The sequence below is a fragment of the Stegodyphus dumicola genome, chromosome 5, assembly GCF_044657685.1.
Source record: "Stegodyphus dumicola isolate Sdum_Otavi_A_Nest chromosome 5, ASM4465768v1".
NCBI lineage: Eukaryota > Metazoa > Arthropoda > Arachnida > Araneae > Eresidae > Stegodyphus > Stegodyphus dumicola.
This window is the reverse complement of record NC_140772.1, coordinates 152,907,652-152,924,951: the sequence shown is the minus strand read 5'-3', so window position 1 is coordinate 152,924,951 and position 17,300 is coordinate 152,907,652. Positions and strand designations below refer to the sequence as shown.

General features: G+C 32.5%; 1 protein-coding gene across 7 annotated transcripts in view; it reads right to left on the bottom strand.

Moving 5' to 3' along the window:
* LOC118201520 (hexosaminidase D-like) overlaps positions 1-17,300 on the bottom strand; it is a 445,672-nt gene that overhangs the window by 76,455 nt on the left and 351,917 nt on the right. For 2 of the 7 annotated variants that reach the window (XM_085817244.1, XM_085817247.1), the window contains one exon: positions 2,128-2,194. The exons of 4 other annotated variants lie outside the window; for them this stretch is intronic. The gene's annotated coding sequence lies outside the window, so the exon portion shown is untranslated. Of the gene's footprint in view, positions 1-2,122; positions 2,195-17,300 lie in introns of all 7 variants that reach the window. One more of the 7 variants, XM_085817248.1, reaches the window with a different exon arrangement.

Here is a 17,300-nt window from a genome sequence, read left to right as displayed (position 1 = left end):
CTATTCTCTCATCCGATTTTTTATCTGACGTAGTATTTTTCAGCATTAGCAAATTAATCTTTTTATTACTGTGATTATATGATGAATGACTTTATTAGTCTGAATTATTTGCTAACTCCTCCAATCCGCCTTGCTTCGATATGAGAGAGATAACCAGAGAGACAAATTCAAATGTAGATAAAAGCTAATATTTTCACATTAGACTATTTTAAATGCCTGCAAGGACATATATGATTTGTTGATAGCGACAGGGTTATAAATATTTAACTATCTAAATCCTTAAACTGAGATGTAAGGTTCATTTAAAATAAAAAGGCTAAACCTCTTGAAATAAGACATTCTAAAAATTTTGATATTGCTGAATAAATTTGAGAAAGACATAAAAAATGATACAGTGGTTCACATTTGTTTTCAGTTTGATTTCCAAATACCATTTACTAAATATTAACAAAATGACTTTTTGTTTCACATATACTCTTGATAATCTAGTTTTAAACCTGCTTGTTTTGAAAGAAGTTATTAAAGATGTTTTCGGTTTAAAAAATATTCAAAACGCTCTTGAAATGAACAATTCGAACAAAGTTTATATTTAATAAAAACATGAAAATGACGAGGCATTTAATATTTCACTGACTATGATTTAGCTAAAATGGTACTTTTCATGCGATTTGGCATGGATTCGACTAATTTTTTCGTGTAAGAATATTCCATTTATTCCATTCCAACGTAAGAATTGATTTTAATAGAACTTTCAAAGAAATATGTTTTCTTCTTCTTTTCTTCAATTTATTCCTTGCATGTTCGACAGGATTTAAGCTCGGAAAATACTTAGCAGTTTTGGTAAATACAGGAAATTTGTGTAAAACCACGAACAAATACTTAGAGCTATATGTTTATGATCGCTAACTTGATAAACTTGAATGCATATGGTATTCCAAGTTTTCTTGGAAATGCTTTCAAATTTTCATTACACATCCATATTATTTTTGAGAAACACTCAATTTCTTACTCCAAAACAAAACATGCCCACACCATTATGCCCGTACCTTCAAACGTAACAGTAGGCAACAGGTTTCTGAAATTCAGTTCTTACCTCGGCTTTTTCCATAATTTAATTCGCCTATCTAATCCAAATACATTAAATTTTGAATTTTCTGCAAATATAACATTGTTCTAATATCATCAAACTTTGCTTACAATAGGTTTTGCGAATGGACAAGCGTATATATTCCTTGTTTTCTTGCTGACAAAGAACTTTCTTCTTGCTGATCGCCTATTGTATCCATACGCCCTAAATAAATCTTCTACAACGTTCAGAGGTAACTTTTATTGTAAATCGTTGTTCTAAATCTGCTCTCAACATTTTAGAGTTCTATCTTTTGGGTGCTGAAGGAATTTTTCGCACAATAAATCTGCGACTCGCTGGTGTTAGCTTGCAATGTATTCCACACTCGAGGTGCAATTTCAATAGTTCCACGCACTTTCCATCGTTTTATTACACCAAAGATAGTTAAACGCTTTACATGAAGGATTTTTTGGATAGTTCAAATACTTTTACCATCTTTAAAAACATGACTATTAAATTTCTAAAAGAAGTGGACGTCAATTTGTGCGCCGCTTGCCATATTCACTTAAGATATGGAATTGTTACCATATTTTGTTGAACAAGTAATTATTTCCGAATGCGGACGATAATTCTTGTGATGTATTTTCATTTAAAACAAAAAATTATTCCAAAAACTGTCTACCATAACATTTTGAAAAAAAATTGGAGTGAGTGAATTCTTATGTGAGTTATTCATTAATACTTTTTGAACAAATTATTTTATTGTAAGGAATATTTTAATTATATTAATTTTACAACAAAAAAGGCATAAAACAGAGAAAAAATAATATATTAGATAAAAATTTCAAAAATAATGTATCAGAAAAAAGTCTGCACTTGAATATTTACAAGATCTATACAAATGAATTTCAAAAACACGAGGGTCCAAAAAACAAATGTGAGCCACTGTATGTTTAAACACATAAACAAGAAAATAATAATAAAAATCACACACAAGGAAGTAATATAGATATACTTCGCATAAATAAAACATTAAATCTAAGAAGAATACTATACATTACTCTCAAAGCGACACAAGCTGTTGGTTTTTCATGTTTCGATATACAGCTTAAGCATTCGAATTCTTACCTATAAAAAAAGAATAATTTTCTAAAATGTTTTACAAATTAATAAACTTAAACAGACAGGGCGAGGAGATTACAACAATTCACAATTTTACCCATCCTCTAAAAAAAGTATAAACTAACAGAAAATCGAGATCACGAAAATTCTGCATTACATTTTTAACCAGAGTTAAAAATCTAGCTTTATGCAAACTCCCATATTGTTTGAAGGTAATTACGCTCTGATATCTAATACAAATTATAGATTTCGGAAACATCTGCATAAATCAAGTATGCTTCTCCCTCAAGCAAAAATTTTGCCTGCGGGTGAAAGTGGCCCTACCTTCTATTTACTAGTGATAAGCAAACTACCACAAAAATGCGTCTACTATTCGCAGGAAATGAAAAACGCATTTTAATATAAAGTGAAATTACTAATGATATTTTGACACTTTTCAGCGAAACAGCAAGTCTGATTAATAATTACTTCACTGAAATAATTTCCCCAAAATATACATTGGCTACAATATTCCCTTTTTTAAATATAACCTTCAACTGAAGATTGGACTGAATTAATTGTTTATGGAAAAGGAGAGCACACTTGATGTATTGCATTGATTATGGCACATTAAGGCTATCTACTTAGTAAGATAGGTACCTTCATAGAAAACTTCCTACAAAAACTATATGCTACACATGAGGGAGGGAGGGGGATTCCTTTTCTACAGACCTTGAGCAGAAATTATACATAATGAAAATAGCTAAATATACTTCAACATAATCAAAATTTGTAATATGGATCATATTTTATCAAATGTATTTCCTAACTCTGAAGCATCACAAAAAGAATCGGCCAGTTCTACGGAAGTTTAACATATTACATAATTATAATATTTAACAACTAGAGAACCGATTATTATTACAAAGAATTTAATATAGTCCACTCAATACGAGAAAACTGACATTAACCTCCAGCGTGCAGCAAATGGTCATGAACATCTTAACAATATAGCATACTTGCTCTAACAGTAGTTCTCTAACACGGCATCCTCTCAAATCCCTGGAATGTCCGATTCAATTAAAGTACGCACAGAATAAATATATCACGTGACCGGAAACCGGTGGTGCCGTAACCAGTGATAAACAGGCCTGGATAATGCGTTTAGTGATTTTAAAACAGCTGCTACTGCAAGAGTCCTTCCCTCAGCTCTGACAAATGCGACGTAGTTTGCATTTAAATCTGGGAACTAAGGGCGCCAAGTTTCGATGACAAAGCAGGGGGGGATTGAATGCGGACCAGAATTGCTTGATTAATGAGTCGGAATAATTAGTGAGGTGAAGGTCTGGTTTGACTCGCTGGAAGCTGGCTGATCATGATTACATCAAGTAGCCTTTCAGAGTTTCGAACTATTTCCTAGCGCCAAAAGGCATTTCTCATCTGTGGAGTTCTCTATCAAAGGAAAAGCGCTACCACAACGTTGAACTATAATATTACTTACCAACATAAGAAAATCAATGTTTTCACGCGAAATTAAGTTATGTAAAATAGATGTGCTTCCTATCTGCTACAAAAACCCTTTTATTCTCCCCCCAATCATAACTTCATGTAGGGGTGGGAGGAATTTTTAATGACATCGATTAATTGATTTAGACAGAGACCATTTTTATGGTTTTAAAAGTTTTAAATCTTAAATAACGAAACACAGTTTTCAGTCTACTTAAAACGCAGAATCTCTATTTGCTAATAAATATAAGTCTAATTATTTAACCGCGATATATAAGACACATGATAAACAATATGAGGTCTTTATTTTTTACTTCCTTGTACGAAGTAAAAAGGAAGTATTGTAATCGCGAAAAGTTTCAGGCAGCATATTTCAACGAAAATATCCATTTTGACCGCTATCGAATGCAATTTAAAGATGTTTTTGCGTGATATCTGCACGTAAGGGCAGAATAAAATACTCTTTTCCTTCAAAAAAATTATAAAACTGCTTTAAAATTAATTCTGGAGAGAATTTTTCGTGGCGTCTGTACGAACGTATGTACGTACGTACGTTCGTGCGCACGTACGTATCTCGCATAACTCAAAAACGAGTAGCCTCAGAACGTTGAAATTTTGTATATAGGACTGCTATAACATGTAGATGTGCACCTCGTATTTTGGTTGCAATCGGCCGCACCAAACGTATATAAATATATTTATATATATATCCACTTTGTTACCCGTCTCAGTGATCTCAGTTTCTTTACTCTTATATGTTAGTAAACTGTACATTTTTTTGCTTTAAAAATGATTGAATTATGTTGTTTTTATCTTCCGGTTAAGAATTTTATGCCTTTAGTAAATCTGTGTGCAATATTTTTAGAATTATCAGCAATTTTAAAGTTGTTTAATTGCCGCTAAGCCTTTTTTAATGGCGGCCATTGATGTTTACATTTGAAACAGGAGACTAGTGGATTCGTTGCCAATCTAGAGAAACTTAGCTTCGCAACAACAAAGATATCGCATTCATTTATTATTGCCAATTAAATCATGCTTAATTCTTTCTGGAATTTTTACGAGGAAATAAGCGTTTGAGATTCACTTCGTAATTTTTAATATAGATATTTTGAGTTTTTATGTATTTTTGGCCTTCTCGCGAAGTGAGAACTGAATTAATTAAATGAGAAATACTCAATCGTCTGTGAAAAACTGTTTCGTTTTTGTTTTGTTTGCTTAATTTCTTTTATACATCATTCTAGCTTTATTATAGTACTTGAATAGAACATGTGGCAACGATTAGATAATTCTATTCTTTAAATGATATAAATTTTGTGCATTATGTGTTATAATATGAAGGAAATATATAAGTTAACTGTTATATAATTATTGGATTATATAACAGTTAACTTAGGTTCCGTTATAAAATTATTATGTAAGTTAATTATATAAGTTAACTGTTATATAATTATTAATACTGTTAAGTGAATCTAGCGCCGGAGTGTCGCTATGGTAAACAAATACCAGAGTGAATTTTAAAGAATGCATTTATTTTATTGTGGTTTATGCGCTGTCGGTTAATGCGTATAATTTAATATTCCAATACAAGGAAATCATGTGGTGTACACATCAGATTTTTTAAATCCGTAAAATTAATTGATTCCATAGTAGTTTTATTTGAAGCAACATATCAATTCAGTAAAGTGGATACAATCTGTCTGAATATTATCTTATTAACACGAACTTTAGATTTAAAATGAAGCCTTCTTTTTGATATTCACTTTCAAACCTATCTCAAAGGCCCCTTCTATACGAATGACTAAGCCAGCGTTGTTACGTACCTGGTTTTCGTACTGAATGCACAGCAGATGATTTTTTGAGATCATTCGTTATATTTTATAAACAACTGCCAATTTCAAACTAAGTAAACCTTTTAAACTTGTTCATTGCAAATAAACAAGCACGAATTACAAAAACAACTGCAAACGCAGCAAATTTAAATTAGTGAGTGCGAAGATAATTCTACTCAGTAACAGATTATGCTGGTCAATTCAACCTCTACAAACCAGCTTTGTCCGCATTTATCTAACATCACACGATATCATACAATTCACTGTTTTATGGGATGCAATTAAACTACATTCTTTCCAAAAAAGTATTAAATTTCGCGTGGATATTCTGTCACTGAATCCGAGCATTTCAATGTAAACAGAACTCTTTGAATATTCTCTTTTCTCCCTAAGAAATGGTTTATTTGAAATTAACAGTATAAAGTGAATTTTGAGCTGCAAGAGATAATTTATGACTTCATAGAAATTCTCGTTCGATATTTGCAGAATTTTGAGGTCACAACGATATTCACTTCATAAAAAATAAGAAATAACATCCTTTAGATCAGGGTTTCTTAAACATTTTTCAGTCGCGACCCCTTTTTATCACTGAGATTTTTTCGCGACCCTCCAAGACCCCATAATATTTACAAAAATTTTGTAATATACTGTTGCAGTTTTAGGTCATTAACTTTCATTTCTAATTTTAAGACATAGAACAATGTGAACATTTTAAATGAGTAACAGATGAATTGACAGCGTCACGTGCAAAGCAAGTAAAATGAATATTTATATTATAAAAAGAATGCGTCGAAACGCTTTCGTTAGATACATTGTGTAAAAATATTTGGTATTTGTAAAATTATTATAAGTTAAAGAAATATCAAAACTGCTAAAATTTTTGGCGACCACCTGCTGCAGGTCTCGCGACCCACAGTTTAAGAAATCCTGCACTACATGATGATCAACAAAAATAATTCAGAATTATCACACTGGGTAAATTATGTATTAGTTATGCTCACATTACTGTATTCATTTCCCGTTATTGATGGAAGACCGATTTTTACTGCTCAGGGATACTGAAAGATAATATCTCTGGCGTATATATAAGTCTGTCTGAGAAATGTATGTAAAGGGGTAATGATAATGCTTCCACCTCTGAATCAACATAGATGTCGTTATACGGAATATCGGAAAAGCTATTTTAAGATTAATAATTTTATGTAATGAAACAGTTTTTTTTTTTTTTTTTGTTTTGTTTTTTTTTTGTTTAATATCATACTCTTGTGAAATCCCCAACGTCTGACGAAAATATGGCCAGTCTATTTACAGCTCATAATTGCTCATTGTCTTTTTACTTTTAAAGTTTTTCCCCGAAATATACGGGTGTTTTTTACTGTATCAAAATACCAGCAATTCATATTTTCTTCGCTTTAAAGCGCATGCAAAAAGATCTTCACCTATTGAATATTATGCAAAGGTTCCCTTATTTCCCTACTTACGACTTCTCAGAGTGAACGCTTGGAACTGGCTTATTAATGAAGGTGTCACCATTAGTTACCTCGAAACGTAATTAATCAAGAAATTATTTAACTGGCGCTGAAGGAACCCAAAAGCAATTCTATGGTTGAACGTCAAGAAGAATGAAAAATGGATACAATCAGAAGCCAAATATTTGAACATAATTTAAGTCACTCTGTATAGTCACATGTATAGTCAGCCGAAAATATTTTCAGGAAACTTAGAAATTTGCTTTACAGAGCGATGAATAGTGGATGATGAAATGACCATTCAGCACTGAGAAAGCAAAATTGTCTTACATCCTTATTTCCTGTTCCATAATATCTGCAGCTTTCAGTTAGTTTTGTAACTTAAGGAAATTAAAATTTGCTCCTATCAACTACGAATTAAAGATGCTTTTTCTAGAATAACTCCAAGCAAACTTTCTGCATTGTTCACACAGTTTTTTAATTTATCTGAAAGTTAGCATTATTCGAAAGATATTTTCTAACTTCGGTAACAATTAAGTTTGTGAAAGAAAAACCTTTAACTTCTCACACGGATCTTTCCATAATCGAAACAGATATTAAATTTACACACACACACGATAGAAGATATAATCGAATGAAAGCAAATCCTAGCTATCACAATAAAATTTTTCCACTCGATTGGTCTTAAAAATGACAAAACATTCATTTCAACACATAAAATTTCTAAAATATGAGGATTAGAACTCCTTATATTTTAGATTAGATATCAACAGCTATCTGTACGTAGGAGGATATATCTTTGTCGATAATGTTTTGCAGGAACTGGTTTGTATTCGTATTACATCATGTTACACGTGAGAAAAACCGTGAAAACATCATGCAACCAATCATCAACCCTTTTATCAAGATTTGAACCCAGTCTCATCCTCAATCTATGAAGGACAGCACATATGAGCAGTTGAGGAGATCAGACAGCTATACAATTGGATTATGGTTCCGGGTAATGATACGAAGAGAAAAAAGAAAAATATTATTTAATCCTTATTATCCTATTTTATTTCTTCGTTCTAAATAAATCAACACTGCTTCATTACGTTTTTCAAAGCTTATCATTATTTCTACTCACAATGCCTCTCACAGATAAAAACTTATCGACGAAAAGGTCACATCCGTAATTCTTTCAGATATTGCATTGAATTCATTTTTAACTGATCAAAAAGAATTAACTTTATGATATAAAAAAGGAGTATGTATCCAGTATTTTGTATATAGAAAAATCTTATGCGTACATCATATGACTTCCCTGTACAGAATATTAAATTAGACGCATTTTTTCAGGCATTTCATTAAACTTATTTCCTCGAATTTCATTAGAGATATACTATTTCTCATTCAATTCAGTTCTCACTCCGCAACTAGGCAAAAATACATAAAACCTCAAATTATCTTTATCAAAAATTTAAAAATATAAAACATAAATACAGTTAAAATAATTTAAAGAACAATTTTTACAATTAAAATTACAGTTTCTATGTAAAAACAAGCAATTCGGGCAGCGGGTACGAAGGCAAATTTTTCGGTGCACAAAACTGAAAGTTTACTTTCGGTGTCACTCGACAAAAAGACACCGAAGGCGTAGAAAAGAATTTGTTGCAGACGCTTTGCTGTGCCACTATATGGGATAATTTAATAACTTAAATGATAATTTCAGAATGGATTAAGCATGATTTAGTTGGCAGCAATAAAAGAAGACGTTATCTTTGTTGTTGCGAAGTTAAGTTTTTCCAGATTGCGAACAAATCCACTATTCTGCCAAGTTTCAAATGTAAACAAATATGGCTGCTGTGGCAAAAATCTAGGTTTAGTCGCACTAAAAAAACTTTTAAATTGTCGATAATTCTACAAGTATTGCATGCAGGTTAAAAGAATTATTGCATAATTATAATAAAAAAATTGCATCGTGAAAGAGGTAGCAGATTAATTTTTCGTCTTCTCAGCAAAATATTGGTGAAAAATAATAATAACACGAGCTTATTACCAGTTTTGAAAACAACTGCGCTTCCGGCTTTGCAAACACAAACTTACAGCGAGGTCAAATATTTTAATATTAGTACAGACCACTACTATGCATAGCGGATATAATACAGATAGTTCGGTTCAGGCGACTTGATGAAAGAACTGGCTGCACAAGTTTCGTTGTTTTCCAAACTGATTACTGTTCAACCACAGAATGCTAATACAATCTTGGCTTACATTCCGCTAAAACAGTTTCGGTGAAGGATATGTGCACGCAGATGAAACAGAATCTCTTGTCAGGATCCCACCCATCCCGCCTGAGTGGTGCACACTTTTGAATCCATCTACCGTACTTTGTAAAGAAATCGGTTTTAAAGGTTCACATTCCTGTCCTTTGTGATACAGCAATACGAACCAGTTTGACTCAGACAATTCTACACAAATGGATCCTTCTTAAAGCAGATGGCCCACCAGTGCTTCACATGATAAAGTATATTACTTAAACCAACTTTGTAAACTATTTAAGATAAAAGTACGTATCCAGCTAAAGATCCTTTTCACAACTACACGTAGACCTACAGTTGCAGTTTAAGAATAAAATAAAATAAGGTAGGGCTTCGTAGTGCAGCAGTTGCGACAGAAATAATAGCTTTTAAATTTTTTTCAGATCGAAATATTTTACACATGTTTAAAAAGCTGGTTCTAATCAGAAAGCTGTAATTACTAAAATATTTTTTTAAGAGGAAACCAGTTTCATAAAACTGACCATCAAAAACCGTAGAAAATTTTACGACTTAAAACCACATTTCGCGATGGCAATCTCGAACGGAAGGTCGTTAGAAAGGCTGATATTCCACCATGCCGAAGTTCGAATCCTACACAAGGCTTTAAATCTTTGTGACTGCAATGCCCGTGAGGTGAAGAGCGCTTATTATCTGTCGTTCCTAAAGTAGTCTGAATAGACTAGTGGTAGGTAAAGAATGAAATACATATATGATTATGCGAATATGACAAAACATACAAGAGCGTTTTCCTAAGTGAAGGCATGTCTTTGTGGAAGAATTTGGCTTGCATTCCAGTTATGCATGGGAAAAAACAATTAGCCCGTTTGCTTAGGCTCCCACTACCAGGCCACTGAAGGGGCCCATCCTATAAAGTGCTTAAATAGATAGCCTTAAGATGTATTTCCATCAATTAAATAAACCAATCCTTCTCTGATGAAAGCAGACACCGAAAAGCATCGGTCTTAGAAAGACACATAAAACTGATTTTTATTACGTAAAAAATTTTCAAATTTTGTTATTTCAACGAATGGAAATCTGAAGCCCATAATTTTATTGCAATGTCTCCTTAAGTGGGAAATATCAAGAAATTTGCACTCGCAAATTTCATTGCTCACTGTTCTAAAAAACTTGTTTACTCTCGCCTCGTATTCCATTTTATGATACCTGGAGTAATCTGTTTGAATGAGGATAGTTCCCCGCTAAGTTGGCTTTTAAAAATATTTCCCGCATTGATTTTTTTCTCTATATGAACCACATAAAAAAACGAAGTTTCTAAAAGTATCAGTTGACTAAAAAAAGTGTAGTCTGAAAGCCTACTTTGCATTCCTTAAATTCGAGCTGTAAATCTAATAAAGCGTTCAAGATAGTTTTAGTGCTCAATTTTTTTTGAAACAATAAAACATTTTAACAAATAACTAAAACATTTTATCTAAAATAGCTCAGCTTCACGGGTCATATTTACAAATTTCAGATCTTAACTGCTTCGCTTCTTTTTGCAATGTTCACCTCTCAGCTAAACTGGCAAATATTTAAGCTGAATTCCTGGCTGACAGAAGTCAAACAAACTGATGGAATATTTTTAGAAGGCAAAGCGGAAAATGAATTGCAATGTCCTTCGCTATTTTCTGTTTGTCTAACTACAAGGATGCAATTTTCTTTGGCACATTGGCAAAACCTTTACAATAACTCAGTACTCTTTACAATAACCCAGTAGGGATGTTAAAAAGCAAACATACGGGTTGTGATGCAAAAAGAATTCATTTTTGATACTTTCGGGCGCATGCAGATAGCTTGAGGACGCATGCAGATATTTATTGCTGTTTTATTCAATTTAGCCTAAAACATCCGCTCGGCATTGTATATGTATGATCGTCTTTCTATATCGTTTTACGATCATCTCTTTCTCTATCTGTATATGTTATTTTGATGGATTTTATTTCATTAGCTTTACTAAAACTTTCGAAACAACAAGGTTGGATGTTGTTCCGTGGGTTTATAAAAACATTCGAAACGACATGTTCGATGAACTGTGCAGATTTCTCAACTAGAACATAACTGAAAGGCAAATACGTGTTAACTATGTACCATTTTAACCACTCTAGTTTAAGTTTAAACTAGAATTGGGAATTTTGAAAGCATTAAAAAATAAAATTATGACGATTATCAATAGTACAGTTTAACAGTGGCAAAGATTAGGATTCGAATACATACGGAAAAATAAAAAATTTGAAAAATCATCGATACGCACGTTCAAATGCGAATTGGGTGGATAAGGCATAACTTGCACTTTTCATTGTACTTTACCCTGAATTTTAGTTGATTTAGTTACGATAAAGTTTATGCTTTAGTTTTAGTTGATTTAATTATTATAGTTACGGTTTTGTTCTATTTTAACAACTAAAAGCCGTTATTCCTAATATTTGTTTATTCCTTTAGTTATTATGCTGCTTACGATAAAATTTATGATTTAGTTATTATAGTTACGGTTTTGTTCTATTTTAACAACTAAAAGCCTTTATTCTAAATAATTTGTTTATTCCTTTAATTATTATGCTCTTTCTTGAACATTGTAGTAAATCATGATAATGAAATCTGAACTTTTATTACATATAAGCACGTCAAGCCGAATCGCGTAAGTATACTTGCGCTCATGGTCGCAAATGCTATGGGATGGCAATAACTGACAATCTATCAGCACATTCAGAAGAAGATTGATATCCCTTAGTGCATTTTATCGAACGCATGATTTGGTCAGTGAACTGCACTAAGCTAATCAAGTTTTTTAAGCCCTACAAAGAAATCTTCTATAAATAACTTTGAAATTGCAGCATTCGAAAGAAGAACGCTATTTTTAACAAGGACTAGTCAAACAGTGATAATCTGCATGCAATCGAGCAAGTACTGTTTTCATCTCGCCTAACAGCCATAAAGAAGAGAAAAAGAAACACGATGACAAAAATAACTTTCCAGAAAATCGCGTGCAGGATCAGAGCTTGACCTCTTCCTTATTTACATATAAAAGTCATTCAATCATGAGCAGAAAGTGCTAAAACGACCTTTAAAAGTCTTAGATTTGCAGATTTAAAGCATAGGTTTGCCACATCATCGCATAGTTTGCTTTCTGAAGTTAAAGCGACTAATTTTTTTTATTCTTTATATGATAATAAAATTATTTATTTTTCAGCATATTTCTTAAAAAATGCACGCATATATAATGAAACATTTCGAAACATCCATCACCAAAAAATAAGATTTGCACGTAAAGTCATGTTATAAGGTCTCCCGCCTTCTTAGCATGCCTTCGTCTGTACGCTGAGCGCGTATTCCAGAGGTCCGTAGCTTGATTCCCGGCGAAGGCTTTGCTCATTTTTCATCTCTCCTGCTTCCAAGTTAACTTAATGTCTCTACATGGGCGGATTTGGCGATTGGGTCCCCTAAAACCCCAGTCGCCCTTTAAAAGGGGGAGTATATAAGGTATTTCTCCCGCCTTCTTAGCATGCCTTCGTAGTGGGCCCGTATTCCAGAGATCCGTGGTTCGATTTCCGGGGAAGGCTTTGCTCAGTTTTCATCTCTCCTGCTTGCAAATTAACCTAATGTCTCTACAATGTAATTAGCATGTCTTCACACAGCTCATTCATTGATCCCTGTGAAGAGGGGAGCCTAAAGAACTGCCACGCTACATCTTTAGTATTGTTATATATTCGACAGAAGAGATGAGAAATGCACATCTCGGGATATTTTTTGGAAAAATCTACAATCAAAGACGTTAGTTTTTAAAATCTGTTAAATGTTACGCATAAAAAAAAAGTACACAGGAACCATATGTCAACAAACTAATATTTAGCGAATGCATTATTCAGTTGCACATATCGAAGAGCAAAAGCTGCAATGAATTCGCGAATAACTATCATCAATCGTACAGTGGGATATAACTGGCGACATGACCACTTTAGAAATACAACCAGAGATACTCACATAAAGCAGCCACGGCATTACCAATTGACAAAGTGATGAATCGTTAATTTTACCTCCAGCATTTCCTCCCATGCGAGGAGAAAAGGCCAATCAAACTCTGGAAGCTGAGATCGAAGCAGTATTTGTGCAACTGCTGTATTATTAAAGGCAAAGGAGCTCAATTTCCTTTCAGTATACCAGTGAGATCATTTGGTAATTGGGATTGGATTTTGGAGACAATAGGAAGTGTTAAACCAGGATTTCAGAAAAGGTATTTCGTAATTATCAGTATTCAATTTACTATACATATTCGTATTTCATGAACACAATTCTTACGCACCACACAGATTTTAGCAATATTAATAAATTAGCGTTAAGTGAATGCTTGAAAATTCTCATCGAAAATGAGTGAATAGTCCCTTTAATTTTACCAAAAGTAAACTTGATTACTAATAATTCATAATGCATTACAGATACATGGGTTGATCTTGAAACAAATAATTCTAAAAGCAGGAATAAGACCGGCTGTGTCTAATAATAGACATTACCAATAGTACAGTTTAATAGTGGCAAAGATTAGGATTGGAATACATACGGAAAAATTAAAAACTTTGATGATCATCAATACGCACGAACAAATGCTATAGGCACAACTTGCACTTTTCCTTGTACTTTACCTAAATTTTAGTTGATTTAGTTACAGTTTTGTTATATTTTAACAGCTAAAAGCATATATTTTATTCCTAATAATTAGTTCATCAGTTATCAGAATTTTGGAAAAGGGGTTATTATCAGAGTTAACTACCATCAACAAACCTCGGCAAAACAGAATATTCAGCAAAAACTCCACGTAAAGCAAGTTATAAATTGATGTGTATAGTAAGATGCACATACACATTTTACTATTAAGCGTCAACAATCTGAAATTTGTATGTACCTCCAATCAATACGCTGAAATGTGTATCTTCATAGGTTGTGAAATAGGAACACTTATGTAATTATTAGACAGCGAAATGAATTTCCTTTCAATGATTAAGCCATGAGAATGAATTTTGCTTCTCACTGGCTGTGAAATAAAGAGTAGCCATGGTATTCTTTTCAGTATTATGCGACCACAGGTCTTGAGAATGAATTTTACTTAATACAGACGTTCATAAGGTTGAAAGCGGTAATAACTGGTAGTTAAATCAATGCTGCGTTGCCATTTTGAGAAACTGTGCCCATGACGTCATCGGCAAAAACATCTTAAACAGCATATAGTTTCATACAACACTAAGGGAAAATACTTAATAAAGAATAATTTTGGATAAGAAAAACATAAAGTTGCACATTTGGATAAAAGTGTAGTATGCTAAAGTGCACAGGAGCTAATGAGTATTCATGCTCTTACTAGACATACTTAACATTTCTAAACTTGCTACAATAAAGCCAATTAATAATATACGTTATTGGTATCTTGGAAACAAGAAATATTCATATTGTGTGTGGGGGAAGGGGGATAACGCAAAGTCTTTAAAGGATCAAAATGGTTCACTGTTTAAGGAAACGAACACAAGAACTATCCGCCAAAGGGAAAGGAATGATTTCGTGTAGGAAATTTTTAAAGGAAACTGCATTGTCACATTTCTTAAGGTTTCCTTGCATGTCAGTTTCAAAGAACAATACAGAAACATAATTATAAATTTATTATGAATATACAGATCTAAGCTTCTCTGATCGATTTAGTCCTATATTGTGTCAACTTTTGTAAACAGATTTGGAGATTAATTGTTGTATATGAGTTATCTCAGACAGTCCTATTTCACTTAAGTATATAGCAAGAGGCATTTACGGATTTTTGTAATGTGAATGGATTTACTCAATTCCAATCGCCCTTCAGTTCGAATGATAATCGATTATCATTTATCATCAAAAATCTTGAAAGATGGTAATTTTAACATTTTAATAATCTTCTTACTTGAATGTATAAAAACTGCTGTTTTAAAAGCAGAAAAATATAAACTATTTTTCGCAAATATGTGCTCATCAGCATAGTAAAATTTCGAAGAACTACCGATTTCAGCCACCCGCTTATGTACTGAAAAGAAATTAACACAGACTTTTAAATAAATTTTCTTACCCATCTTCAGCTCATATATAATCAACATAATACAGAAAGTGTCAATATTTATTTACATTTCACTAAAAATTAATCCCTTTATACTAGCACATAGCGAAATTGAAAATTTTCCAGCAAAATGCTTTGTTTGTAGAGGCATAGGGCTGCAATAACGGCAAAGCGGCTAAAGTATAGATTTGTTTCACTTAACTTGGATTCAACGTAAAAAGGGAAAGTTTTCCCCAGACAGTCCTCTACGAAAGCATCCACTTCTCTGCAGATAGTGTAAATGCACTTCCCTACATTTAGATAAGCAATCTAATTGTAACTATGCATACTTACGTTTTAATTTTAGAACTTCTGTTACGCTTACTTGTAATGCAACGTAAATATGACGCAGTTTTCACTAGAAAGTTCTCCACGAAAGCATCTACCCCCTGTATGCAGATAATCAAAATGCATTTTACAATACTCAAATATAAATAATTTTTTGTAAATATCATCCTTGTCGGTCTCATTTCATAGCTTTTCTTATGCTAAATGGGAGGGGGAAAAAACCTTTAAATTGTTGATAACTCTACAAATATTGCATGCACTTTAACTAAAGGCATGACAACCGTAACAGGAAGATAACAACAACAACAAACAAACAAACAAAAACCTCAAAGCTTTCAGATTTTATATTATTTTATTTATTATTTAACGATTTATGTGTTACATTTATTTATTAAATATCATGTTCTTCGTTCTTAAACCATAAAATTCAATTAAACAGCAATATCACAAAATATTTAACAGAGCATTTTAGAATTTCTGATACACGGTCTCGCGCGCCTGCAGTAAAAAATCCTCCCCCACGCCCGCAGAGTGCTGCCATTGCTCGCTTTGAAACCGTTGAGTTTCTTAATCAAAAACTCATAAATGCTATACAAAATATAAATTTGAAAATTAATCAAAATATAATACAGTGTTCTAATATTTGATGACAACAATTTAAAAAGTAATTCGTCCTTTATAGTGGATCAACGCAAAATGATAAAACTAAATTAATAGCCCTTCTGGGCTAATTGCCCTTTTGGGCTAAAAAGGTAATACTCAGCATACGAAATCTTTTGGGTAAGCGAAATAATATCCAATTTCTTGACAGAATGAATAAAAAGTAAAAGATCTGATACATTATGAAAATTCTAAAATAAAGTACTTTTTTGGAAAAAAAAATAATGGCTTGTAAATTGCCGAGTCAACAGCTTATGAATCCACGTATGGCGATAGAAAACTGGCCATTTATTGCATCGCACAGTTTATCTCCATTCCAAAATGCCGCAAAAAACAATTGTAGATACCCTCCTAATGAACACCGGTGAAAAGGAAAACGCAAGAAATTGCACATACCTTGCAGAATAAAAACGCGATAGCACACTATTTCTTAAAATAATTCATGTAAATTTCCAACATCAAAATGAAATATTATATACAGGGCAGGTGATACAGGAGAATCATTTAGAAAAATATCCTTCGAATGGTGGGGCATCATTCACAGCCATTTACATCTAAGCATATCGGCGCTTCTGACGCATTTTCATAACGACATTATCTGTCTCAGATGATACTTTTCGATGTTTGGGTATTATATTTTCTCTCCTACTGATTATTTATTTAAACTTCAAAAGAAGGCATTTTAAAATAAGATGGACAGAAATGACACTCTATTTATAAAGAAATATTTAAATTCTTAATACTTTCCTATAGAAAAATCTCCCATAATTATAATAAATCTGAAAATACTGGTGATTTTTTCATTCTAACGCATTAAAAAATAATGCACAAATAAAAGCAACTACTGTACGAATAATAAAAATCTTTTTTTTTTTTTTTTTTTTTTTTTTTCTCTTGATAATTTGGCACAATTTTTGCATTGCAGTAGAACTGTGTCTAACCGATTAGGCGTGGTTCAAGCTGCTATTTTTTTCCGAATAA